This window comes from Puma concolor, chromosome A1 (assembly GCF_028749965.1).
Source record: "Puma concolor isolate L17-30 chromosome A1, mPumCon1.1.hap2, whole genome shotgun sequence".
Lineage (NCBI taxonomy): Eukaryota > Metazoa > Chordata > Mammalia > Carnivora > Felidae > Puma > Puma concolor.
In genome coordinates, this window is record NC_141667.1 from 53,097,783 (window position 1) to 53,124,486 (window position 26,704).

The 26,704-nt window shown below is 36.3% G+C and overlaps 1 protein-coding gene across 3 annotated transcripts in view; it reads right to left on the reverse strand.

Annotated features, from left to right (window-relative positions):
• GABRB2 (gamma-aminobutyric acid type A receptor subunit beta2) overlaps positions 1–26,704 on the reverse strand; it is a 239,307-nt gene that overhangs the window by 10,209 nt on the left and 202,394 nt on the right. The window lies entirely within an intron of this gene.

Here is a 26,704-nt window from a genome sequence, read left to right on the forward strand (position 1 = left end):
TGAGAGGATTAAATAAGACAGCACGTGCAAACCACTTAGCCCAGCTTTGCACATAGCAAGCACTCAAAAAAATCATAATTGTTCTTGCTTTTAAAAAGCAATAAATATTCATTAAATGCATACATTTGATCTTCCATGGCCATTTTTTTAAATGCCATCGACTATATAAACAAACCAGAGCTTTGAATTCATCAGATTATTTAAATTTTGCTTTGATTAGTGACTTCTGTAAAGTGCTGAGAACAATGCTTCATATAAACACTATGTTTTTGTTACAATACATAACACACTTATTAAGTATAATACATAAGTCTGGACTGAGCTACTTCTGAATGCTGTAGTGAGATGAGTAAAAGCTGCCTTTCATTTCACAGGTGGAGAGGGAGCACAGTATTCATGGGTTCACAGATCCACCAGCTATCCTCCTGACTGATAGGGAAAACAGCCCTCAAGCCAGTGTCAAAGAGGGAGATGTCTCCATTGCTAGTGTGGCAGAGCAAGGAAAGAGCCTGGCTTCTCTTTCCTCATGGCCCTACAACATTCCACCATAATGCTTGTCATTATGATCATCTGTTTAATATTTGGCTGCCCCACCAGGCTATACTTCCTGGGAAAGGCCTTTTTCTTTCACTGTTGTATCCGCAAGCACTTGGCATGGTGCCTGGCACATAGTAGGGGCTCAGTAAGAAGTGATTAGATAGAATTAATTTTGTGACCTTAGTAATCCAATCTCTCAGTGAGTCATCAGTAAGGTGGATTTAATTTTGCAGCACCAGTCTGAAGATTGGAACTGTATGGGGTTACCCCCTGAAGTCCTTTCTCACTCTAGGTATTCTCCCTCTATTTATACAGGTCTCTTGCTGAAGCAGTATGCTCAGGTGCCTGAAATATGGAAGGAGCATTTTTGATAGGGCCCTGGTTATTTATATGACGGATGCCCCATTCTTGTCTCAGAGAAAGGAGCTTAGTGAGTAGCAACTAGAAGCCAGGACTAATCATTTTACATATTGACCTCTTTCAGTTATCCCAGTGGCCCTATCTCGTGCTCAGAAAATAAAGCACAGAGAAATTAAGAAACCTAACACAAGTTCTCATAGTGAATATGTGTTAGAGTAGGAATTAGAATCTGGTCTTTGTCTGCCGTGTCATGCTGAGGCACAGCAGCAGCCCCCAAGCCCTTGTGTACTCTACAGCTCATAAAAGAGGACCCTCTCAGTGAATGGTAGTCCTCTGGAGGCTTGCAAAATTTTCCTTAATAAGGAATGAATAAGAATTTCTGTCTTTAAATATGCCACTAAATATGACAGCTGATGTAAAATCCTATTAAATTCAAATGCTTTCACCTACGTATAGTAGACATCTGTGGTTTGATAGTTCACCAGCCCTACCAGGGACAAATTCTGTCTAGGAACCATCTCTCAGTATTTCCTTGGTTTGGCGGATGGTATAGTCTGTTTCAGAGGTTTCCAAACTTGAACATTCATCAGAATTCCTTAGAGGCTCTGTTAAAACATAGAGATCTTGGGACCCCACTTGCAGGGTTTCTGAATTAGTAAGGCTGGAATAAGGCTCAATGATCTGCATTTCTAACAAGCTCCCAGGTTAGAAATCACCAGCTTGCAGGTGATGCCAGGCTGCGAGGCTGGGGTTCACACTTGGAAAACTATCAGTCCATTGGACAGCAGCAGAAGGGCATGACTTCAAATAAAGAAGAAACAGAGGCCTTGAGACACAATGAAAAAGCTGAAGTTCTGACCACAGTCCACACCACCAAGCTTAAAAGCAACTTTCATACAGAGAAAACATATGTGACCTCCATTTATTACTTTCTGGAGGTAGGAACTATATTAAAGCCTTCACACAGTTTCAATATTTAATCTTGACAATAAACCTATGAGAAAGTTATTTCTAATATTCTCATTTTAAAAATGAGGAGATTGAGAATTCTGGATTATTGATCTGTCCAGAGTTGCACAGTTGGTATGTAATGTACTGGCACTAAATCTGTCTGTTCCAAGGTTCCTAATCCTCACACAACACAACTGTCTATCTTGAGACTGTCTTCAATTATGAGTTCTGTCTTAAAATGCCATCTCTTTATCAGGGTGTACTTAGGCGAAGACATTCCAGAAAATGAAGGGAATAGCAGTTGTCATGTGGATTTAGCTAATCTTTGAAATCGGGTCTCTACCCCAACCTTACCAGGCTTGACCAAGTGGATTTCCTAATTGTCTTTTTCTTCACTTGAGCAGTGAGACACAGTAGAAAACACTAACCTGTCCTTTTTTTTTTTTTTTTTGATTAAGATATTAACAAGACATAGTTTCCCTTTAACCAGAAAGATCATGTACCAGTCTCTACTGCTCTGGGAAATATAACAAAATATTTTTCAAATTTTCATGTTTTGGCATTTTTACTTACTCAAACACCCATGAGAAATTTGTTGATAGTAGTTAAAACAAGAGAGAGAAGGAAGCAAAAGTAAATGAAGGGGAAGAGAAGGAAGAGGCAGACTAGTGAATATACTGTCATTCTCTGCAGATAAATTGCCTTTGCAAGAACCAAGCCGAAGGCCTTGCTTTAGTCCAAGCATCTACACTATTTGCTTTCTAGTCTTGAACTTTAACTTACAGGTGTCCATTCCTGACAATAAGGGTTTTTGAAGAGGCCCTATTAAACAGGCCAGTACAAATAAAGAAAGTCTCATGTTTCTCATTCACAATCCACCATAAAATTATGCTTTACCTGGGGTTATTTTGCTTATCAATCAACAATTAAATGCTGAAATTTTGGGAAACAGAGTGATTTATTTACTCCAGCATTCCAGAGACTCTATGAATGATTCTCCGTGAATAACACAGTGTGCACACTGATTGAATCAGCTGTTCTGTTGGGTAGGAGGATGGACTTTTCTGCTGACCTAAGTTATTTCCCAGACTGACCTGTCTGTTGATGGTTTAAATAGGAGTAAATTCATGTTAAACATCTGGATTAAGAGCTTTTCTTTTCCTTTTTTCCATTCCTAATTCCAACATTTTTTTTTTCCATCAAGAAACAGAACATGCTTTGGTTAACAGAGTTCCATTTTGCTTAAAAGGTATCACATTAAACAATGACGAATGGATCTTATTTTTATATAATTTGTTAATTCCAGGTCTAGTTTCAGATTTCTTGCTTCCTTTCTGCACCTTTCTCAGTGACAGGTGTATGCTCTGGAGGAATGTCCTTGTCCAGAAAAACAAATCACATCCCTCAGTGTCCCAGCAGCATCGCATGCTTATCTTGGGAAGTGAAAATGGGGCTATTTTAAATACCAGTTTACCACTCATATCATCAAGAGAAGAGTGAGAAATTGCAAAAACTCAGGAAATCCTAACTCTGCAATTTCCAATTACTGTGACTAGTATTGGGTAGGAGATCATGTTTTATCTTCCATGAAATGACACTGTGACCTGAGTAACTTGAAATGCTAAGGTAATGAACTGTTAACCACCTGGGAATATCCAAAGCACTTCTTTCCAAAGTAAAAACACTCAGAAATGACCTAACATGCATTCGGTATTTTAAGAGGTGAAAAAAAGTTCACCCAACCAGAACATGAAATGAAGATTCTAGGAGAGCAAGAAAAGGCCAATATCTTTGTGGAATGCCTCCACCAAAGTAAATGGGGAAATAGTAACCAAATATGGAGTTTAGATCTGGAACATAAATACAGAAGAATACTGCTGAAATACCCAGGTAGTTGTGGAAGGGTGGTCATTTTAAAATACAAACTGGTAGAAAAAAAAGGGCTGAGATTTCTACTCTATCTTTTTTTTAATTTTGTTATGCTATTATAAAGTGTTTGAAGACTTACAACCATATTATGAGGAATTAGTACTATCAGCATTTTGAAAACAACCCTTCCCATCAAAATGCAGAAATTTGTAAGTAGCTAAAATTTACTAAGTGGTAAAACAATCACTTAAATTTATGTTTGCAGATTGAAATCTTGTGCTTTTTCTACCAAATATTTTCATATGAGGTGAAATACTTACAGTAAGGACATAGGTGGCTCTACTTATTGCTGTTTTGATTTTCAATTTTTAAATTCTCATAGGTAGGTCACATGAGTGTGTATCTCAAGGTTTGTTTAGTGAACTGTTTCACTGTTAAGGAAATCCTACTCTATAGTCACCACAATGTATAAAGATTCTGTTTCAAACACACACGTGCGCGCGCGCGCGCACACACACACACACACACACACACACACACACACACATCCATCTGGATAAATGGGTGAATCAAGTGAGTTCAGTGAGGTGTTAAGTTATTATTTCAAGTGATACAGAATTTTTTAGAGGAAATAAGAAGTATATCTCAGGAGCAGAAAGAGAAGGATACGATTTTTCTCATAGCCAAGGCTAGAAGATAAAGCTTTCATAAACATTATGATTAATACAGGATCACTAGTGAGAAGACCTTCAGCAAGCATAGCCATCAAATGAACTAATGCTTGTGCTCTTTTTGGTCCTTCTCATATGGGTTCCTGCCCCTCTCAATACCTATAAGAAGAGTGGAAAGAACACTGACCTCAGCAGTGACAGCCAGTTCTAATCTTGGATTGTTCTGGGCCTCAGTGTTCTTGTTCAAGGAAGTCCAGGTGGATTTAGGACAGCCTTTGCTAACCCCCTCTACCGGGGGTTAATCCTCTGGCTATTACCAACTGAGCCCTCATTTCCCCCATAATGGCAAACATGTAAGCAGCGACTGTATCCCATTGCTTATGTGTCCCTAATGCTGACTGCTAGAGTTGGTACTAAGTATTCAAAATAAAACTTGCTAAATGGAATTACTAGAGGATTAGATTAAGTCTAGGATCACACATTCAAAATTGGCTAGAGAGATCATATAAAAGTATGAAGCAGGTGTCATGGAGAATAGGAAAAAGTTGGCCCTGGAGTGAACTAGACTAAGAAATAGAGGGCTGCCTGACGGACATTTAAATCCAAAATTTTAAGCTTCACTATTGTGGTCAAAATCACATCTAAGGGTTCAGCCCATGGGATGCTACATCAGTCATTTTAGATTTAATTTATAAAAACTTTGCCTTTAAGTTCCATTTAATCTATACTTATGAACTGCTTTATCGCCTTTAAAAATTATTAAATAACATAGGAATAATACATAGAGAAATTCTGCCTAGCAAAAATCCTATAGTCCTGGAGTGTCCTTCAAAACTGTGATCTTGGGACACCTGGGTGGCTCAGTCGGTTAAGTGTGCGACTTTGGCTCAGGTCATGATCTCATGGTTGGTGAGTTTGAGCCCTGTGTCAGGCTCTGTGCTGACACCTCAGAGCCTGGAGCCTGCTTTGGATTCTGTGTCTCCCTCTGTCTCTGCTCCTCCCCCCACTCATGCTCTGTTTCTCTCTCAAAAATAAACAAAATTAAACAAATTTAAAAACTGTGATCTTGATCCAGTGCTAGTATTGTATTTGTTTTCCTAACCACATCGTAGCGCCTTGCTGTGAAATTCTGCAGTATCTCTCTGTCTTTGAACTTCATAAGTAGCCTTCCTAATTTTTGTGGCTTAATCTCTTTCATTTCTTTTACTTTCACAGAATCAAATTTATTTATTGTGGAAAATGATTCCTTTCTATGTATGTATTAGTTTATGTGCAATTGATTAAGAATGGTATGCAAATGACAGATCATGTGTTTTATTTATTTATTTATTTATTTTTAATTAATTAATTAATTTATTTATTTTTATTTTTTGAGGTAGGGAGGGGCAAAGGGAGAGGGAGAGAAAGAATACCAAGCAGGCTTGCAGAGTGGAGCTGGATGCGGGGCTTGATCTCACCACCGTGAAATCATGACCTGAGGCAAAATCAACAGACAGAGGCCTAACTGACTGAGCCACCCAGGTGCCCTAGAGATCATGTATTTTTGCAAATAATATTTGGATTGAGATAGAAGGATGGATGCTAAATTTAGGGGAAATGAGGCTACATTCAAATTGTTACATTTAATAATAATAAAGTACAATTAATAAAATATATGATGAATGGACTAATTTGTTTTGGAAGGTTGACAGAATTCTTTCTGGGTTCTTTCTAATTTAATAAATAAAGCTACTAGTTTCAACTAAAGTTGAAAGTCAGGAGTTTTAATTGTATGGAAAAACATAAAAGATTGGAATCATACTGAAATTCTCTGAAGGAGGAAAAAGTGAAGGAAAGTGTATTCAAAATCTACTAATTCTAATGGACATTTCTTCCATCCAAAGGAGGGACTTGTCTTGAATTACTATAGTTCCTTAGGATGAGTAGAATAGAGGCAAGTTTTAAATGAGCTTCTATAAGCACAGAGTCTTATTTTGATACATTTCAGAGAGGCAGATGTGAGAATTTGTCCATTTAATTCTGATAACTCAAAGAACTTTTAACACCTGGAAACTCAGGTCCTGAGAGATAAAAGTTTGTTCCAGTTCAATTTCCATTTGAATAATTGACTGAGGTCCCAAGCTGGAGGTAAACAATTGATCTAATCTTTTTATTAGCTGGTTCATACAACTCAATGCATTATGGGTGATGACTTGGTAAGATTTTTATACACACCATGTAACTCGTAATTCACAATTTCCCAACCCATTTTTAACTAATACCACAGAGGACATTTGTTTTGGTTTCCTCCCACAAGGCTGCAAACATGCCAGTCAAGTGTTTCTAATGCACAGGGTAGGGGGAGGAGGAATGGGTAGCCTTTAGCAAAGAAGAACTACATTTTCCCTGTAGGGCTTACACATGTTTTCAAGGGTGATGACAGTGCATGTCCCTAAGAGAGAAAAGGGGGGACTTTTCCAGCTAAATGCCCTTGCTCTTCATAATATTCCACAGTCCAGGACAGTGAGTGATAGATGCGGCAATTGATCAGGTTAAATTTCAAGACTTAATGGCAGGTTATGATTGGCTTAAAGGTTGTGTGATCCATAATTACCCTAGGTCATTGGGAGACTCATGGTTTTCTCTTGTTATTGGGTTTTGAAACTCACCCAACCTTGTCCCATAAGCTAATGAGGATGTGGGTAGGGCATACAGAACCACCCATTGCCATTGCCTCATTTCTGTGTCAGAGGGAAATTACCGTCTGCTTCTATCTTTCATCTAAAAGCAAAGAATTCAAGGTTTAATTTCTGTCCTCCTTAGTGAAGGCACCAAAATTTTAATGTAGTTAAAAATCTGATAGTTCCCTCTCCCTGGAAAATATTGACTCAAAAAGAGAATTAGACTACTTGAGAAAAACAAAAATAAACAAACTATATCACCTCCACTCATATGTATTAGAGACACTTATTCCCTCCACAGAACCTTACCCACAACCTCTAATTGTCTTTCATTTAATTTAGCTAAGAAGCCAGAAAGCTGATCTAATGTGGACCACATGGGCAGGATTCCAGGGAACATATAGCAAAAGGGTAACAGAAAGGAGCAACATATTCAACTCCACAGAGATGCAAGGAACACAGCCAGTGACCTTGGCTTCTACGGATTTAGAGTTTAGTTTGGTTCTTGAATGGCAGGGGCCATGAAAGTGTTGCTGAAATGGGTGCCTGGAACAGAGGTAGGCTGGATGGGGAGGGTATGTGGATTCACAGTGATTACTGAATCCTACGAGTGGGAGTGGAGACACATGTTTAGCATTAACTAGCACTGGATGTAGTAGCTGTGCTTAAAAAAATTGCACCGGTAGAAACCAACTCAGCAGTACTTAAAAGGGGGGTATAGACAAAATAACTTACAGTGTGTAGTTTTAAGCATGTACCCACTGTATACAACAAAGGAAAAATAACTGATGCTAAGAGAAGTCTGACTATAGAACAAATGTCTTCATAACAAATATGAATGGCAAATATCTAATTACAACAAAAGTATTTATAAGCTCCAGACCGTTTCTTAATAGAACATTACTATTACTGAATAATATGCAGCTGTTGGAATAGGACCAAGGAATTTCTAACATTTGTGTCATCAGATAATAGGGAGTAGGAGGATCCATATTCATCCTTCCTCGCTCTTACATATCTTGCATCTTTCACAGTTCAGTTCAAATGTTCCTTCCATTGGGAGTCTTCCTTAACATACCCCACTCTGTCAGTTCCTCTCAGACATACTCTCATAGTAATATAGAAATTTCCTTCACTGCATTTATTATCACTTATGTATTATTTCCATAAATGTTTACTGAAAGTATATCCTCCCTTTAAGATGTGGTCCCTGTGAGGGCAAAGGGCATGTGTGGTAGGGACTCAAGAAGTATCTGTTGAATTAGCAGTTAATATTTTTAGTCAATATTTAGAATCGGGCGTATCTGTACACTACATTCCAGGCAGTAAGTTATAAACATTCTATATGGATGACGGCATGTATTCCTCAGCACAGTCCTTTGCAGTAGGTGCTCTTATTAACCCTCATTTCATAGATAAGCCTGCTGAGGCTCTAAAATTTTAAGACACTTGCAGAAAGTAACACAATGAGTAAATAAGGGATCTGAGATTTGAACCCAGACAGTCCTGTTTCAGAGTCACCACATTTAAGGTTGATGGTACACGAGGACTTACACGTTCCCTGTAGAGAGTGAAATGCCCTATTGTTTTGAAGGGGGGACATTTAGGAAATATAAGTGTGCACCATTCATCTGAAGGAACAGTGACAAGAATAGGGCAGAAGCACTGGCCGAGTAAGAGATTAAGGCCTGAGCTCAGAGACGGGGAGGATAAATGTAGCACTAGGCCTTTATAAAGGGAGAATCAGGCCTATCAGACATAGGAAGAGGAAGAAAGGGGAAAGATAGACAGGGGAGCCTCCTATGTCTACACAACATTACATTCAATAAGTGCCAAGTTAGACAGCTTGAGGGATCTCATCTTTTCCTTTAGGACCTTTCCTTCTAACTTTGATGTCATTTTAGGAAGAATCACTATGTGAAATGAGAGGGATTCATGTTAGATTTTACTTTAAATGTTTTTATTTTTGAGAGAGAGATTGAGAGAGAGACAGAGCATGAGCAGGGGAGGGGTAGACAGAGGGAGACACAGAATCCAAAGCAGGTTCCAGACTCTGAGCTGTCAGCACAGAGCCTGATGTGGGGCTCGAACTCACAAACTGCGAGATCATGACCTGAGCTGAAGTTGGACACTCAACCAACTGAGCCACCCAGATGCCCCATGTTAGATTTTAAAACAGGCTAGCACAGGGGTGCCTCAGTCGGGTGAGTGTCCGACTTTGGCTCAAGTCATGATCTCACGGTCTGTGAGTTCGAGCCCCGCATTGGGACCTCTGCCATCAGTGCAGAGCCTCCTTCAGATCCTCTGGCCCCCTCTATCTCTCTGCCCCTCCCCTGCTCATGCTCTCTCTCTCTCTAAAAAATGAATAAACATAATAAAGTAAAACAGACTAGCACAGATATCCAAACTCTTTATCCCTAGACTCTAAGAACTCTCAGGGTAAACCTATAAGCATTCATCTTCTCTTGGGCTGAGGCATTAGTGGACTCTGAAACTATACTGCTTGAGATAGAAACACTCTGGGTTAAAGACAAGGTCACAAAGATATTTAACCTTTCTGAGACTCAGTTTTATCAACTGTAAAATGGTTGTTTATCAACTGTAAAATGTAAAATCATTCTATGATATATGCCTTTTGGGTGACTGCAAGGATTTAATGAGATGATTCACAGTGCCCTATACGATAAATTCACAGAACAGTAACTTTAATTATAGAGTAAGTGGGCAAAGGAATTGAACTTGTGTTATATCACAGTCAGAAGAGGTTTAGGATGGTAAACTGGTTTCTGACATAAAACAGCCTTGGAAGTGGTGACAGAGGATGACACACAGCATGTGCTCAATTACTCTTTAAGAAACAAATGAATGCATTCCCACCAACAGTGCAAAGGGGTTCCCTTTTCTCTGTGTCCTTGCCAACATATGTTGCTGCCTGAGTTGTTAATTTTTGCCATTCTGACAGGTAGGAGGTGGTATCTCATGGCGGTTTTGATTTGTATTTCCCTGATGATGAGTGATGTTGAGCATCTTTTCATATATCTATTAGCCATCTGGATATATTCTTCAAAAAAGTTCTATTTGTGTCTTCTTCCCATTTCTTCACTGGGTTCTTTTTTGGATATTTAGCTTGGTAAGTTCTTTGTAGGTTTTGGATACTAACTCTTTATTGCAGCCACTCTGGAAAATAGTATAGAGGTTCCTTAAAAAATTAAAAATAGAAACTACCTTATGACCCAGCAATTGTACCACTGGGAATTTAACCAAAGGATACAAAAAAGCTGATTTGAAGGGGCAAATGCATCCCAGTGCTTATAGCAGCCCTATCAACAATAGCCAATTTATGGAAAGAGCCCAAATGTCCATCGACTGATGAATGGATAAAGAAGATGTGGTATGTACGCGCACGCGCGCGCACACACACACACACACACACACACACACACACACACTATGGAATGCTACTCAGTGACGAAAAAGAATGAAATCTTGCCATTTGCAACAATGTGGATGGAACTAGAGGGTATTATCCTAAGCGAAGTAAGTCAGTCCAAGAACGACAGATATCATGATTTCACTCATATGCGAAATTTGAGAAACTCAACAGATAAGTGTAGGAGAAAAGTAGGAAAAATAAAATAAAAACAGAGAGGAAGGCAAACCTTAAAGGCTCTTAAATACAGAGAACAAACTGAGGGTTGCTGGAGGGGAGGTTGGAGGGGGGAGATGGGTTGAATGGGTGATGAGCATGAAGAAGGGCACTTTTCGGGATGAGCACTGGGTGTCCTATGTAAGAGATGAATCATTGGATTCTACTTCCAAAGCTGAGAATACACTATATGTTAATTAACTTGAATTTAAATTAAAAAAAAAAGAAAGAAATGAATGTAGCAATATACACGTGCTACTCTCTGCTACAGTCCTTTGGCAGGGAGCTTCCTGTTGGTTTTGGGCTGTGTGAATCTTCTAGTTTCAGTCTTCCAGGAAAGTGTCTAATGTTGAGACCTCATTATTCACAGGACTAATAAAAGAAACTGTGAATAATATTTCTTCCTAATGCTTAATTTTGTTTGGTTCTTCATCCTTACAGTGGGCAGAGGCAAGAGGCAATGCAAAAGATACATTTTGTTGTTTGCCAACAAGATCAGTCAAATTTGGGGAATGGAAAGTTTGCACCCACACATATATGTGTGTGTGTGAGTGTGTGTGTGTGTGTGTGTGTGTGTATACATATACACACATGTATATAATTAAGTCTTGAAAGCATGAGTTTTGAAATAGCTTTGTATTCTAGCTTCCCTGCTGATTAGCTGCTATGTCCTTGGTCAAGTTCAAAAGCTTAGTTGAGTGTCAGTTTTTTCATCTTTAAAATGAATTTATACCAAATCATCTTTAAAATAAAGCTACATTATATGATAGCTTTCATTTAAGATTGAGGTAAGGTATTTAAGGAGCCCACTGTCATGTCTGGCATGCAATTAGGTGTGTAACAAAAGGTAACCGTTGCTACCATACTTACAACTTTAACATTCCTCAACTGGGAAAGAAAGTATAAATTCACTGTCTTACATAGGTAAAACTAATTATTTATCTTTCCCCATTAGCCCTCTGCAGTAGTTTGTAATTGAATCTATCCCACCCATTGTAACAACAGGAGAGACTGATCCTGTGTTTCAGGTGTAGGCCTGACTGCTTTAAACCAGCCTTGGTATTTCCCCTCCCCTTGCCAGTGATTGGTTCAGGAATGGGAAGGCATTAAGTCAACTGAACCAATAAAAAAGAAAAGAAAGGTTTGGTGAGGCTTTTGGTGGGGGAAGTCTCCACCTTTCCTTCTGGATATGAATGAAGAAACATGGAGCCTTGTTACATACTGGCAGCCCAGAACAAGGTATAACTGACAATATTTTGGCTGCCTTGCTTGATCTCTATCTCCATCTCTGTGTCTCTCTCTGTGTCTCTCTCTCACTTCCCCTACTTCTATGCCTGCTTTGCATAGACCAAATATATATTTTTTTATTTAAAAAATTTTTTTAACATTTATTTTTGAGAGACAGAGACAGAGCATGAGTGGGGGAGGGGCAGAGAGAGAGGGAGACACAGAATCTGAAGCAGGCTCCAGGCTCCGAGCTGTCAGCACAGAGCCGGATGTGGGGCTTGAAGTCACAACTTGTGAGATCATGACCTAAGCTGAAGTCAGATGCTTAACCGACTGAGCCACCCAGGTGCCCCATGCATAGACCAAATATATTAAAGGTGGGTAGAAAATCAAAAAAGTCTCATTAATAAAATTAAAAATAATAATTTCAATACTGTGATAAAACTCAACCTAGGACAACAGTAACATCATGTATAATTCATCTATATTTTTATATATGTAAATATATATAAGATACATGTTTATACCTCATATAGATATAGATATATAGAAGTATAGAGACACCTTTCCAAAATCAATAATCCTGTAAGAATAGTTTAATGTTATCCTACAGCAATTTTAATAAAAATGCCCTCCATTTATTTAAGTCACTTATGTTTTATCAAATGGCTGGCATATCTTTTATTTCATCTCATTCTACAAGTCAGAATGAATTTGAAAGGCCAGGCAAGATCTTATCTTATGGATTAACAAAACTAAGGCACAGAGAAATTCTTTTCCCCAAGTTGCAGAACTTTCCAGAGGCTGAGCTAGGCTCAGTGTCCTGGTTTCTTGAATCCAAATTCTACTCTGTGGCTTTCTCTGCCAATGATAGAGCTGAGAAAAGATATTTTAAAACAGCTTCACATACAATCTGTGATCAAGTTGTGCAACTGAGAGAGAGAAACCTAGGTTTATGTTCCAGTTTTAGTTAGTCCAAGGTCTACTACTAACTAGCTTAGTTGACCCTGAGTAAGTCACTGACATTTCTGGATTTCAGTGTTTACATATAAAACAGAGACATCACAATAAAAAAAAAAAAATGTAAGTATGTATGGTGATGTATGTTAACTGGACTTATCTTGATAATCGTTTTGCAATATATACAAATAACAATCATTACGTTGTATACCTGAAATTAGTATCATGTTAGGTCAATTATATGTCAACGAAAAAAAGGAACAAAAATGCAACTAAAAGTAAAAGGAAGCGTTAATTAAAAACAGCAAAAAATTATTTTGAGGTGGAGTTTCCTATTCTTAAGTCTGAGATAGGCACAAACCAGGCGAATTTGCCAACTGGTCCGAGTCATCTCTAGAACCTTCAGTCTAGTTCTTAAGGCAGCAGCCACTACTCCTTCAGGGTTGGAACTCATTTGCATTCTCTGGGCTAGGTCCTTGTTATTCAGTGTGGTCCAGAGATCAACAGCTTTGGCATTTCTAGGAAGTTTGTTAGAAATGCAGAATCTCAAGCCTCATCTTAGACCTACAGAATAAGAACCTGCACTTTAGCAAGTACCTAGATAGCTTTTGTGCACATTAAAGATTGAGAAGCACCCGGTTAGATCATCTCTTAGATCCCTTAAAATTCAAAGTCCATAAGTGTAGGATTAAAAAAAAAAGAATCTTCTAAGGACCCTGGGTAACTCCCCAAGTCTGCTAAACCAAATGTTCAAGGTCTCTATACAGTAAAGGGGTGGAGAAGTTAATTTGTAGTGTTTTTTGTGCTCTCCTTTCAGAATACTGAATTAATCACAATCAAGGCACCAGCTAGCACCCCTGCCAGGGGGAGACTGAACTGGAGAGGGAGTGATCTAAATCAACTTCAACCAGGGATCCCTATACAGTGGTGGCTGACAGCTTCTCTACATTTAGCCGATTACATGCTGAATTACCCCAGTGAGAATTTGCCAAATGCACCATCCACTCTCACAACCCAACCCTTGTTGGGAGACTGCTGTTAATCTGACACAGCCTTGTCGAACATCTCTCTGTTCCATTTTAATACCAAATGACCCATGGTTCTGAGATTTGCAGATGATGGTAGACAGTAAATGATTAAACTTTACAAAACATAGGCTACAAGTTGAGTTAGGAAATAAGTTAAGAATTTAGGGAGATGGGAAAGAACATCAGATCTAAGCTCATGCTTTGCTAAAGAATAAAATACCAGCTAGGCTCTGTGTCAAATATTAAAAACCTTCAAACAACAACAACAACAACAATAACTACCTGGATTCAAATCCCAGGTTTGCAACTTACTAGCTGTGTGACTGAATGTTACTTCTCTGTGGACCTCAGCTTTTGTCATTGGTAAAATTTTAGGGGACTGTAAGAGTATCTAGTTACTCAACAAGCTTCATGCTTTCATGAACATCAGAGTCATTTGGAGGATGTGATAAAATTTAAATTGTTAGGTCATCAGAAATTCTCATTCAGTAAATCCTGGAATGGGCTGAGGTTCTTTATTTCTTCAAGTTTTGCTTGAAGTTGTGGTCTGAGGATAACCCCGTATAAAATGTTACTATGGGGCAGTGGGTAGTGAAAATTCAAGTAAAGCACTCGTAAACACTTGGTCAATATTAGCTTTTAAAAATATATTAGTTCAGAAATGTCTTGCTAAATATTACATAGTGGGTAGGAGCAGGAATGGAACACTTTCCATTGTACCAGAATGGTTTCCTGTTTACTAACACTTGTCAGAATACTTTGTTGAAAATGCAAGGGATCGAGGAAGGATGCAGATCAAATTGTTATGTATTATCAAGTCAAGGAGTGAAAGGCAGTGCTGCACAATAGGCAGGTTATGCCAGAGAACTGAGGTCTCTGTTATTTAATTGCTGTGTGTCCATGGACTAGTCAATCTACCTCTCTGGGTATCAGTTTCTTCATTTATAAAACGAGAAGATGTTTTAATGTTCTTTCGAGGGTTAAAATACTGTTGTTCTGTCATAGCCATATATACCCTGGGTGAACAGTAGAGCTCCTTGCTCTTTTTCCTGAGATGGAATATGTCTTTTATTCTGTGAAGCTTTTCCTGAACATGAATTTAAAGGAACATTTACCTCCTCTGAAACTCAGTAGCATATGCCATGTGTACCATGTACTATCCATTCTGATCATGTCGCACAATTTAAAAGAATATTACAGAGACAGCTCCTCTGAATTTAGAAACAAGAATTAAGGAACTGGGAAAAGTCAGAGTTCTGTCATGGTGATCCTTTTCATGAGGTTGCCGCTTAACTAATGCTTGCTTTCCACGTACTTTGTCCTGCAATCCTTAAAACTATTTTTTGAGGGTAGAACAGTAAGCCCTATTTTACAGATGAGGAAACTGAGGCTCAGAGAGCTTTCTTAGACTGACATGTCTAATAAGTGAGAATTATGGGGCTTGAACTCAGGGCTGCCTCAAATTCAAAATTGAGTAGGTTTGCTGAAGCTAGGTATGCCTGTGCTCTTAACAGTGATGGTAACTCTCCAAGAGCAAGAGTTTGATAAACGTGCTGAATGATCAACACACTTGTGATGTTCCTTCTAAATCTGTGTCCCTTATGGCAAAGTTTAGAGTTATTCTGCAGCGGGCTGTGATGAGGGGAGCAACAAGAAAAGCCTTTCATAGGAATGCAGCCCATGTGTTTGGTGTCAGGGGACCAACAGTCCCAACTGCCGAAGTAAACTACCCTGCTCTTGGGTGAGGGAATGTGAAATGCTCCACAAAGCAGTATTCACCGCTGAGGACTCCTTATGGATGGGCATTCTCTGGGTGGCACCTGGGTCAGCAGGCTTGTGCTCTGGGATTCAGAAAGGCTTACCCCCCTGTAGGGAGTCATGTATTTGTGCCTCTGCGAGAGAGACTGGCTGTGGGGTCTCTGAAGCTGGTCCAGCTTCCAGAAATTTTCTGCAGCAGAAGCCAGTAGCAGTACTGAGAGGCAAAGAGACGGCTTGCTTATTGCTGTAGGAGACTTCAAAATTATGTCAGGGTCCATTTTTGTTAGGTCTCCCTTGGTGCTCTTTGCCAAAATTAAACCAGCATCAAGCAATTCTGTAAACCTCTTCTCAGCAGAGGTCATAAAAAATTACTAATTTGTTTAGGAACACAAGACTTGCTGGAGGAACTTTTTTTTTAAATAAAATAATTTAATCTAATGGAAAGATAGATAATAAAAATTTAATGCCAGTCCTTAATTCCCAAAGGTGCCCATGGAACACACAGTTTTCTTTCTTTTTTTCAACAGTTCATAATATTTTCAGAGTTTTTTCAGTAAGGATTGTGCTCATGATACTAGGACTGTTACTACATTTCCTAAAATCTAAGATTTTAACAACTGCAAAATATACCATTAATTTATTGACACGTTTTTATAAAGGAGAAAAGGAAATAAATATTTGCAATGCAGGTAAGTATTCATATTTCAGGAGCTTTTCAAAAGTGAATCTTTGTCTTCAAATTGAAAACTATTGCATGCTTTCCCTTAAAGACTATGCTAATAATCCACAGGGTGGGCTTGACTTCCAGTACTGATCTAACAACATGGTAATGGTATGAGCAGTATGTTAGTGGTGTTGTATTTCAATTTATAGAATGGAATAGAGCACCTGAAGCGGCAAAGTATTATTGCTGCTTTGAAAACCCATGAAATGGTACATATAAACTTTTTCTGTTGTTTACTAAACTTTGTTTACTGGCAACATGGGCACTCAGAACAAATATGTTTTCAAAATTTAACTCCTTGGTTGTGATTCTCATTCTAGAAAAAAACTAATCGAAGGGAAATGAATCATAGTTAGTAAATCTTGGTCTCTAAGATTGAGAGAGACCTCATTTACATTTACCTCATTACATTTACCTTCTATTTATCAGGTTGTTCTTGAGATAATTAAATGAGGTATCACAGGAAGCACATTGAAAAAGTATAAATACTACACCAGGACACAATATTATCAAAATCTAATGGAACTACTCACTTGGTTACTTACTACTTACTTTACAGTGTACTATTTAATTTATGCTCCAATTTATCCAATATAAGAATTATATCTTATTTAGATGCATTATATTTGGAATAGGAGTTGGATTCATAGTACTTTTAGTTGTTTCTAACACTGGAAATTGTTTTATAATATTTTTCTTTGTAGACATTTTTCCACATTTTTCCAAAAGGAAGCTTATTAAATAAAATGGGTTTAACCACAGAGTATGGTATATACTCTGTACAAGTGTTTATAAATTTTAAATTAATAAGCATTGCTTGTCGTAGAAATAAGTGATAGGTTTAACTGGATAACAGCTACAGGACTAATGAAAGGACTAATGAATTTTAGGCTATAGGACTAATGAATTTTAGGCTACAGGACTAATGAATTTTAGCCAAGAAGGCTCAGTAAACATTCTAGAACCACATGATTTTTTAAAAAATTTTAATTTATTTATATTTTTGGGGAGAGAAAGTGAGAGAGAGTGGGGGATAGGGGCAGATGGAGAGAGAAAGAATCTTAAGCAGGCTCCACCCTCAACACGAAGCCTAACATGGGGCTTGCTCTCACAATGGTGAGATCTTGCCCTGAGCCAAAATCAAGAGTCAGAGGCTTAACCAACTGAGCCACCCAGACACCCCTAGAACCACAAGATTTTTAAGGTGGATGAGATCTTGGAGATCACATCCTTATTTTGCAGGACAGGTTGACTTTTCAGATATTACAAGTATGTCTTAAGTGCAGAATTAAAACTTAAATCTCAAATCTCCTGAGTTTCAGTTTACTGTACTGAGTTAGAAAATTAATTTTTTCACGGGGAACTATATCTACAGGGATTTATGGGCAGTGTTGCTATAGGTATGTCCAAGCTTGAAAAAATATTAAGACATCTATTTGTCTAGTTGCATAACTGGTGACAACATTGACAAGAAAGACAGATGGCATGGTATTGACTGCTCCCAATGTAGACTAGTTACTGTTCAGCCTAGTCTATTCTGTCCCTCTTTCTCTCTTCTTCCCTCACTCTCCCTACTCCCTGCTTTCTTCCCTCTTTCCTTCCTTCCTTTTCTTTCTGACGGCAATAATTATTAGAACAGAATAGAAGCAATAATTATTATAAATGAGCATGTACTGCTTATATGTTATTGGGCTATTCTGGTTAAGTGATATATATGAAACACTGGGAAAAGTAGGAATTGTATTTGTGTGTGGTATTTGGGTTGAGTAGGTGTGGTGAGTGAGTGTGTGTGTGTAACTGTATGTGTTAGAGAGAACGTAGTAAAAGGATCATAGGATCATACTGGCAAAACAGGTGGGAATATGTATACATAAACACATTCACACAGTGTCTTAAATTTTAAAAGTAATATGTACTCATTGTAATAGTTCAAACACTGCAGAAAGACATTAAATGAAAAATGGAAGCGTTTCTATCATTCTGTCCCACTCTCTAAATGTAACCACTGGGAAAATGGACTTCAAAATGTAATAATACAATAATGCTTGTGCTATTGGTCTTACCCCCGGAAAAATATAAAGCTGACCATTCTCTTGCACTAACAGTAATATGTTATTTAAGATGGATTAAATGTAAAACATGAAACAATGAATTAACTATGGAAAGAAAAATAGCTTTCATAAAAATTCATTACATCATATGCCTAACCTAGAGTTGAAGAGGAATTTTTATCCATTCCAGAAAACCCAGAAATTATAAAAGTGCAAATAATTAGGCAATTTAAAAATTGAAAACTTGTTTATGGAGTGAATGGCAGCTTGGGAAAATATCTTTAGTGCACATACTAGTAAGTGGTTAGTATATTTATTGTATTTAGACCTCTGAAAACTGAAAACAGAGAAATGGATAAAAGTAACCATAGTCAATTCACAGGGGAGCCAATTCAAATACCACATAAATATATGAAAAGTTACTAAATTTCTTAAATGTGAGAAATTCAAGTTAAAACAAGACTATACACTTAATAAATAGTGAAGAGCAATCAGCAATCAATACTGTTGAAGGGAGAATGAGAAAGGGAATCTGTTCATACAGAAGTATAAACATGAAAAATGAAAAAATGATTATAAAATATTGGGTATTTTTCCCCCTTAGGAAATAAAGTGGGATTCAAATGGTTTCTACTTTTCTTATTTTAAACTATTATTAAATGAAAATAACCATGTGCTTTAAAAAATGTAATTAGAAAGAAGATAAAAAAAAAATTATGTTCCTCATGGAAAGAAAAGCTTTACCTGATAAGAATGGTAAGAAAAAAAGAATGGTAAGAGAAAATGGTAAGAGAAAAAGAAAAATATAGAAATTAAACATTTTTACAAGCTCAAATATATTATTCTCTTCTAGATTCTGTATTTTCTGTTTTGCCCATGTTTATTGAAATATTTATACATGATTTTCTGCTTTTTATGTATCTTTTCCTCTTTAAAAAAATATTTAGATCTTGGGAGCGCCTGGGTGGCTCAGTCAGTTAAGTGTCCGACTTTGGTTCAGGTCATGATCTCACAGTTCATTGGCTCCAGCCCCATGTCTGGGCTGTCAACACAAAGACTGGAGCCTGTTTCTGATTCTGGGTCTCCCTCTCTCTCTGCTTCTCCCCAACTCAAGCTCTATCTCCCTCTCTTAAAAATAAATAAACATTAAAAAAATATTTAGCTCTTCAATTTATCTAGAATTTAATTTGGAGGATGGGGTGGGTTAAATATATGGTATTACATTTCAGTATTCCCAAATGGTCATCTAATTACTCACCACTATTTATTAAATAACTCACATGTTCCTAATGATATGAAATGACACTCTTATTAAGAATTTAGTGTATTATGTTTCTAAGTCAATTCTATTCTCTTTATGTAGATAGGACTGATTCACTACTATATTAATCACTCTTGTTTTACAATTCATTTAAACTTCTGGTAGAACTATTCTTATTTTTTTTCATCATTTTGCTGATTCTATATATATATTTTTTCTTTCAAATAAACTTTAGAGTTACTGTGTTAAATTTCTAAAAAAAAAAACCAAAACAGTAAAGATTTAAAATTCAAAATGAAGCCCTTTGTCATCCAATGAGATTACACTAAATTCATAGAATATTTTGGAAAAAACTGATTCTCTTAAAATGTTATTTTTTTAAAAAAATAAGGTATTTTAAATGAAGTTTTCTTTTATCAAAATCTTACTATTAGTAAAAGGGTTCTTTTTCTTTCCTTCCATTATAGGTATAAATATAAATAACATATATAAATATCATATCTAATATATATATATACATATATATATTATTGTTTATATATTCTTTATATAGAAAAGCTATAGAAACTTCCCTAAATTTTCATATAGTTTCTAAAAGCTCCTCCCAGAATAAAATAATTTCTTTTTTGCTAAGAGTGAAATTCTTTTTCCTCCTTTTCTAAAATTCCTTATTATCTCTCGTGTAATTTCATTAACAATTTTTGCAAAATTAAATAACAGTGGTGATGGTAAGCATCCATTTCTTGTTCCTGCTTTTACTGTTCTATCCTAAGACAAAATGTAAGAGAGAAAGTTTGGATAGATGAAGAGAAGTTAAGAAACCCAGAGCAAGAAAATATCCATCATTTCTCAATTTCCTAAGGGTTTTAAAATTTATAACCAAAACATGAATACTGAATTCAGGACCTTTAAATATCTCTTGGTAATCTATTGAAAGGGTAAAAAAACTTCACCTTTTTTACATATTAATGTGGTAAATAATATTACAATTTTGTTTTGAAATTATATTTCATAGTTATGTTGTAAGGTAAAATTTAAATAAATTTTAAGTAATTTTAGGTAAAGGAAAATTTAAGTAAAGTAAAATTTAAGTAAAGCTTAATTTAAAGATTTCTTTCCTCCACTGATATTCATTTTTTTAAAAAAAATTTTTTTTTTCAACGTTTATTTATTTTTGGGACAGAGAGAGACAGAGCATGAACGGGGGAGGGGCAGAGAGAGAGGGAGACACAGAATCTGAAACAGGGTCCAGGCTCCGAGCCATCAGCCCAGAGCCTGACGCGGGGCTCGAACTCACGGACTGCGAGATCGTGACCTGGCTGAAGTCGGACGCTTAACCGACTGCGCCACCCAGGCGCCCCAACACTGATATTCATTAATGAAGTGAATCCATAGCTTTTTTCCTACACTTATGCTTTTTTTTAGATATGGTTTTGTCACCTTATGTTATGCTACTTTCTAAATCATTTGAAAATTTTTTTCTTCTTTCTGCTAGGATCTCCAAGAGTTTAAATACCAGTGGAGATATTTGCTTATAATGTTCGACAAGATTTATTGTTGAAATCTTCTAGGCTAGATGATCTTTTAGAGTAGGATTACGTTATTTTGTCACTTTTCTTAGTTTTGTCTTTGGTAATTGCTCTGTTTTTGTTTTCTCTTCCTGCTAGGGTTAGTGTTGCTAATTTATACTTTCTAAGAATGTCATGTATTTTATCCACATTTTCTAAGATCTTTGCATAATTTTCTTTTAATTTTGCCTTTCTAAAAAATAATTGTTATGCTTTTAAAAATTTCTACTTTGGCTCCCTCTTTGCTTCTTTAATAAGCTTTTCCTTTATCAATTATTTCCCTATTTTACTTAATTTTTTAAAAAAGAACTGATTTATTTGTACATTTTTACTTTGCTTTTCTGTTTTATTAACTTACAATTGATCTAGATGAATTACTTTCTTCTGCTTCTTTAGGATATACTGTTGATCTTTTTTTTTAACTTCTTAAATTATACATTTAATTCACTTTTTAAAATTACTTGCCAGAAATTTGCTTGACCCTGTAACTTTCCCACTGTGAATTATTTTAACCACATCCCTTGGGATTCATTATGCAGTATTTTAAGTTGCTATTAGTTCCTAGATGTTCTTCAAATTAATTTTTATTGTAACTTTGGCACATGAGTTGTATAAAAATGTGGTTATACAACTAATAAACATTATTAAATATATTAGTCAGGTAATGTTTCTGTCATTTTCTCTTTTTATTTGCTATCACTTTATTTGGATGCTATTTCAATTTTAATTTTATGAATTATATATAAATTATTAATCTTTGATAACACCTTTAATTTGGATTGCCATTATTATAAAATATCTCTCAGTCAATAGTTTTTTTACCTTCAATTCATCCTTATAATGTCATAACAGTCATAACTTGGTACTACCAAATAGTAATAATATTCAATATTCAGTTATTCTCAGACTTGTGTTTGCCTCATTTGTTTTGCCTGTGACTTTACATAGAATATTTTTCAATACTTTGCTTTAGAAGTGTATCTAATAAATAGCATTTTGTTGGGTTTAGTTGCTTGATCAAATCTAAGAATCTTGCTCTTTTGATGGGTAAGTTGATAGGTGCTCTAGTTATAGCAGTTAAGATAAGCTTGGTCTTAATTCTATCATCTTAATTTCTGCTCTAAATTTGCTTTTAAGTTGCCCTCATCCTTATTTCTGACATGTAGCATTAGCTACCTTATCTGCATCTTTATTTTATTTCCTTCTTATTAGCTAGGGTTTTTTATAGATTAATTGTCAGTTTTTGATTGTTTTATCCTAACTATCTTGATACTCAAACTTTCCTGTTTCAGTGTATAGGACAAAGATCTAAAAGACAAAAATGCAGATTCCCCAGCTTTCCCACTAAAGATTTTGATTTCCAATGTCTCAGGTGGAATCTACTAAATTTTAAGTGAGCATCCCAGATGACCCTAATGTAGGCAATCTATGGTGGATCCTTCCAGAAACATGGTCATAGTAATCTATGTTAATTTTAAATATATTCTTAATCTTCAACTTCTTGATTCATAAACTCTAAGGATAAAGGGTAAATACTGAGTCCTTGCTATGAATTAGAAAACAAATACTTTGTCTCACTTCAACAACAGACACTCTGGTTTATTCTTTAAAAAAAAAAATTTTTTTTTAATGTTTATTTATATTTGAGACAGAGAGAGACAGAGCATGAACAGGGGAGGGTCAGAGAGAGAGGGAGACACAGAATCTGAAACAGGCTCCAGGCTCCGAGCTGTCAGCACAGAGCCCAATGCGGGGCTCGAACCCACGGACCGCGAGATCATGACCTGGGCCGAAGTCGGACGCTCAACCGACTGAGCCACCCAGGTGCCCCATGGTTTATTCTTTTTTTTTTTTTTTTCAACTTTTTTTTTTTTTTATTTTTTTTTATTTTTGGGACAGAGAGAGACAGAGCATGAACGGGGGAGGGGCAGAGAGAGAGGGAGACACAGAATCGGAAACAGGCTCCAGGCTCCGAGCCATCAGCCCAGAGCCTGACGCGGGGCTCGAACTCACGGACCGCGAGATCGTGACCTGGCTGAAGTCGGACGCTTAACCGACTGCGCCACCCAGGCGCCCCATGGTTTATTCTTTTTATACAGTGTTTAGCATCTAGTTTAAATAATTCACTTATTTTTTATTCTGTGACTTTAATTTCTGGAGCTGTATAGCTTTAAGTTGACATGCTATCTTTAGTTCTGAATGCTAGCACACTGCCTTTTCCTATTCTAGAGTTCCTTAACTTGGACTACCTTTAATTGGGGCTAGAATTTTTTTTTTTTAACAAGGTTTTGTGGATGCTATATTCACTACGACTTTGGAAACGGTGGATATCTTTTTTTTTTTTTGCCTTTATCTATCAATAATAATATTCTTAGGTTACTTTGTCTCCGCCTCAGAACCCTGTAACATTTTTCCATTGTTTTACAAAATTTAATATTACTGTTGAATAGTTTGAGACCTAATTTTCTTCCCCTTCCTTGTAGATCATTCACTATTTCTGAATGGAAGTTTGGTAATGTCAGAAAGATATAATAGGGTGGTAATGAGATTATATAATTTTTACCTTAGGACCCAGTATACCCTTTGGGCCTAATGATTTATTTTATTGCATATATGTATAAATATATAATGTCTAGCATAAGAGTGTAGCCTCTAGTCATCTTTTCTGTTCAACCATTTCTTAGCTTTCTAACTGTAAGCAAGTTAATTAGATTCTCTGGGTCCTAGTTCATTATCTGTAAAATTATAATTAGTGCAATAAAGGATAATAATAAAGACTGTCATGACATACTATATGTAAAGTGTCTAAGAACATAAAAGGCATCCAATAAGTATTCATTATTATTATAATTTTTGACATCAGACTTTTTCTAATCCATTTTATTCCATTCTATACTGGCATCATGATTCTGCATGTTTAATCTGCTATGCCTGTTTTATATATTTATGATGTTTTTTCTAAGTGGTCTGTATCTTTATATCTCTTTTCTCTCCATTTGGCATTCTTTGGCATGATTTTCTCCAGCCTAAACTCTGTGTCACTGCCTTGATATTTTGCCACACTTATTCTCTTGTTTAGACTCAGTTACTAGTTTCTACAAAGATTACTTTGTCTTCATTATTGCCTTTTAAATCACCTCTTAGCATCTTGTTTATCATTTCATCCTTGATCTTTTGTTTCATATTCTCTTTCAATTTTGGGTGAGAAAAAAAAACTTTTGTTATGGAAATTTTAATTTATCCTGAAGTATTTTTTTTTTCCAATTAGAGTCATTATTCTGTCTTTTGTAACCTAAGTTCTTTTCTCTTTCTACCTAACTAAACAGACATAGACAGAGTCATTTGTAGTTTTCCTGCACAGCTGCCATGCTGTATCTTTGTTCAGATGTTTCATTTTGATGTAGACCTTTCTACATGGTTTTCCTATTTGTTCAAATATAGCTTCAGTAGATTTGTCAGGATTCTGCTTGCATGAATATTGGCTCTGCTTATGTGTCTCTGTTTCTTTGTAGAGCTTCAGCTTGAGTTAAGTGTTGATTGTTTTTGTTTTGTTTTTCTATTGCTGTTTTATTCTCTATGGCTTTTGAATGGAGAGGAGAAAAACTGCACACAGGTTTTGGATTCTTCTGCCTTCACTTCTCTAACACGTCTGCAATTGGACAAAGGCACCGGTTTTTTCTGGTTCTTTATCCTTTTAAGGGCTTGGTGACAGTGTGTGTGTGTGTGTGTGTGTGTGTGTGTGTGTACTCCCACACACTCATATGGTGCTAGTGGGTATATGAGCTATGACAGAACTTTCCTGGGGAACAACTTGGAAATATCTATCACCATTTTAAATGCACATACATTTTTTCACCCAGAAATTCTATTTTAAGAAATACATCAAGAATCAATGATGTACAAACATGTCCACAGTGGAACGCTTAGAGTTGCTTATAATGGAAAACCACTTAGAAACAATGCAAATATCTAACCATAGGTGCTTATTACATAAATTATGGTAAATATATCAATAAAATATCTTATCAGTATTAGAAATGGTGTATACTTATACTTGAAGGTATAAAAAGGCAAGTGGAAACTAGCAGTATACACAATAGCAGAGCGTAATTATTTATATAAAAGTATGTCACTCCCTGTAAATAAAAGGCAATGTTAACAGTGATTATATCTGGGTGTGGAGGTGCAGATGGTTTTCATTGCCTTTTGTAAATTAAAAAATACCATGAATTAGATTTGTAATTAGAAAAATAGTAATAGGACTAAACTAAGAAAAAAAAAAGAAAAAAAATTGAGAGAGAGATGCACTCTCTGCTACCATCTCTAGAGTAACAGCAACTATTTATTGAGTGCTCTTGGTGTGGTACCAGATGAGGCCCTTAATATAATTATGTCATTTAATCCTCTCAGTAGCTTCATGAGGTAGTGTGTTTTAGTTTTCATTTGAGGAACTGGAAGGGTGGAAAGGTTAAACATATCTAAGGTCGAACAGTTCATAAAAGACCATGCCTAAATGAGACCCCAATTTGGTCTGGCTGATTCTAAAAGCCACCATTTTCCCAGTGGACCCTACTGCCTCTGAGGATTGCCACATACATCTTGATGTTTTTACAGGTTACAGATTTAATGGCTCATTCAAACTTTTGAACACCAATCCTTATTTAATATACTAAGTTTGAAATTAAAAGAGAACTCAAAGGGTATAGTGAAGACACGCTCAACAAAGAAATTTGTACAAGCAGAAGACATTAAGATTCATATTTAAATGTAAATCATGTAACATTTTCTTTAACATAATGTTTTATGAAATTGGGAAAGAGTTCTTGACAAGTGAGGGTCTAAATCATGGTATCAGAGAGTATCATTAACTCTTTCAAGTCATCAACTGAAAAATTTAATGCACCAAAGAGGCAAATTTTCTATAAAGTAGTCTCATGATCTGGAGCTTTTCCTGAATTTTCACATAACTGTACCCAGTCACTATAACAATCATGCAGTATAGTTTGATTTTGGTTTTGCAGAATACATTTTTCAATCGTTTTCATCACAAACAGAAATTTGAATGGTGTTTTCTTCTAAATGATTAGTGTTCTACCCAGAATACTGCCCAACCAAATCAGTCTAGTTCAATTTCAACAAGACTAGCTAGAGTTAAAAACAAGAACAGCAATAACACAAATGAGATAGCCTAAGACAACACACATGGTAGGGGTTGGATGTTTAGGGGATTGGACTAAATTAGTGATGGCAAAATTCCAAATATTTCTTCTCCTGGAATCTACCTAATACCATTTATCAAACTCTGTTCTGTGTACAACACAACAAGTAATGAAGTTAAAAGGAAGCTTAAAATAAAACAGAGTAGCAATTTAATAGATAAACCATACCTTTCTCCCACCCCAAAGGCAATAATAATTTGGAATTAAGGAACCT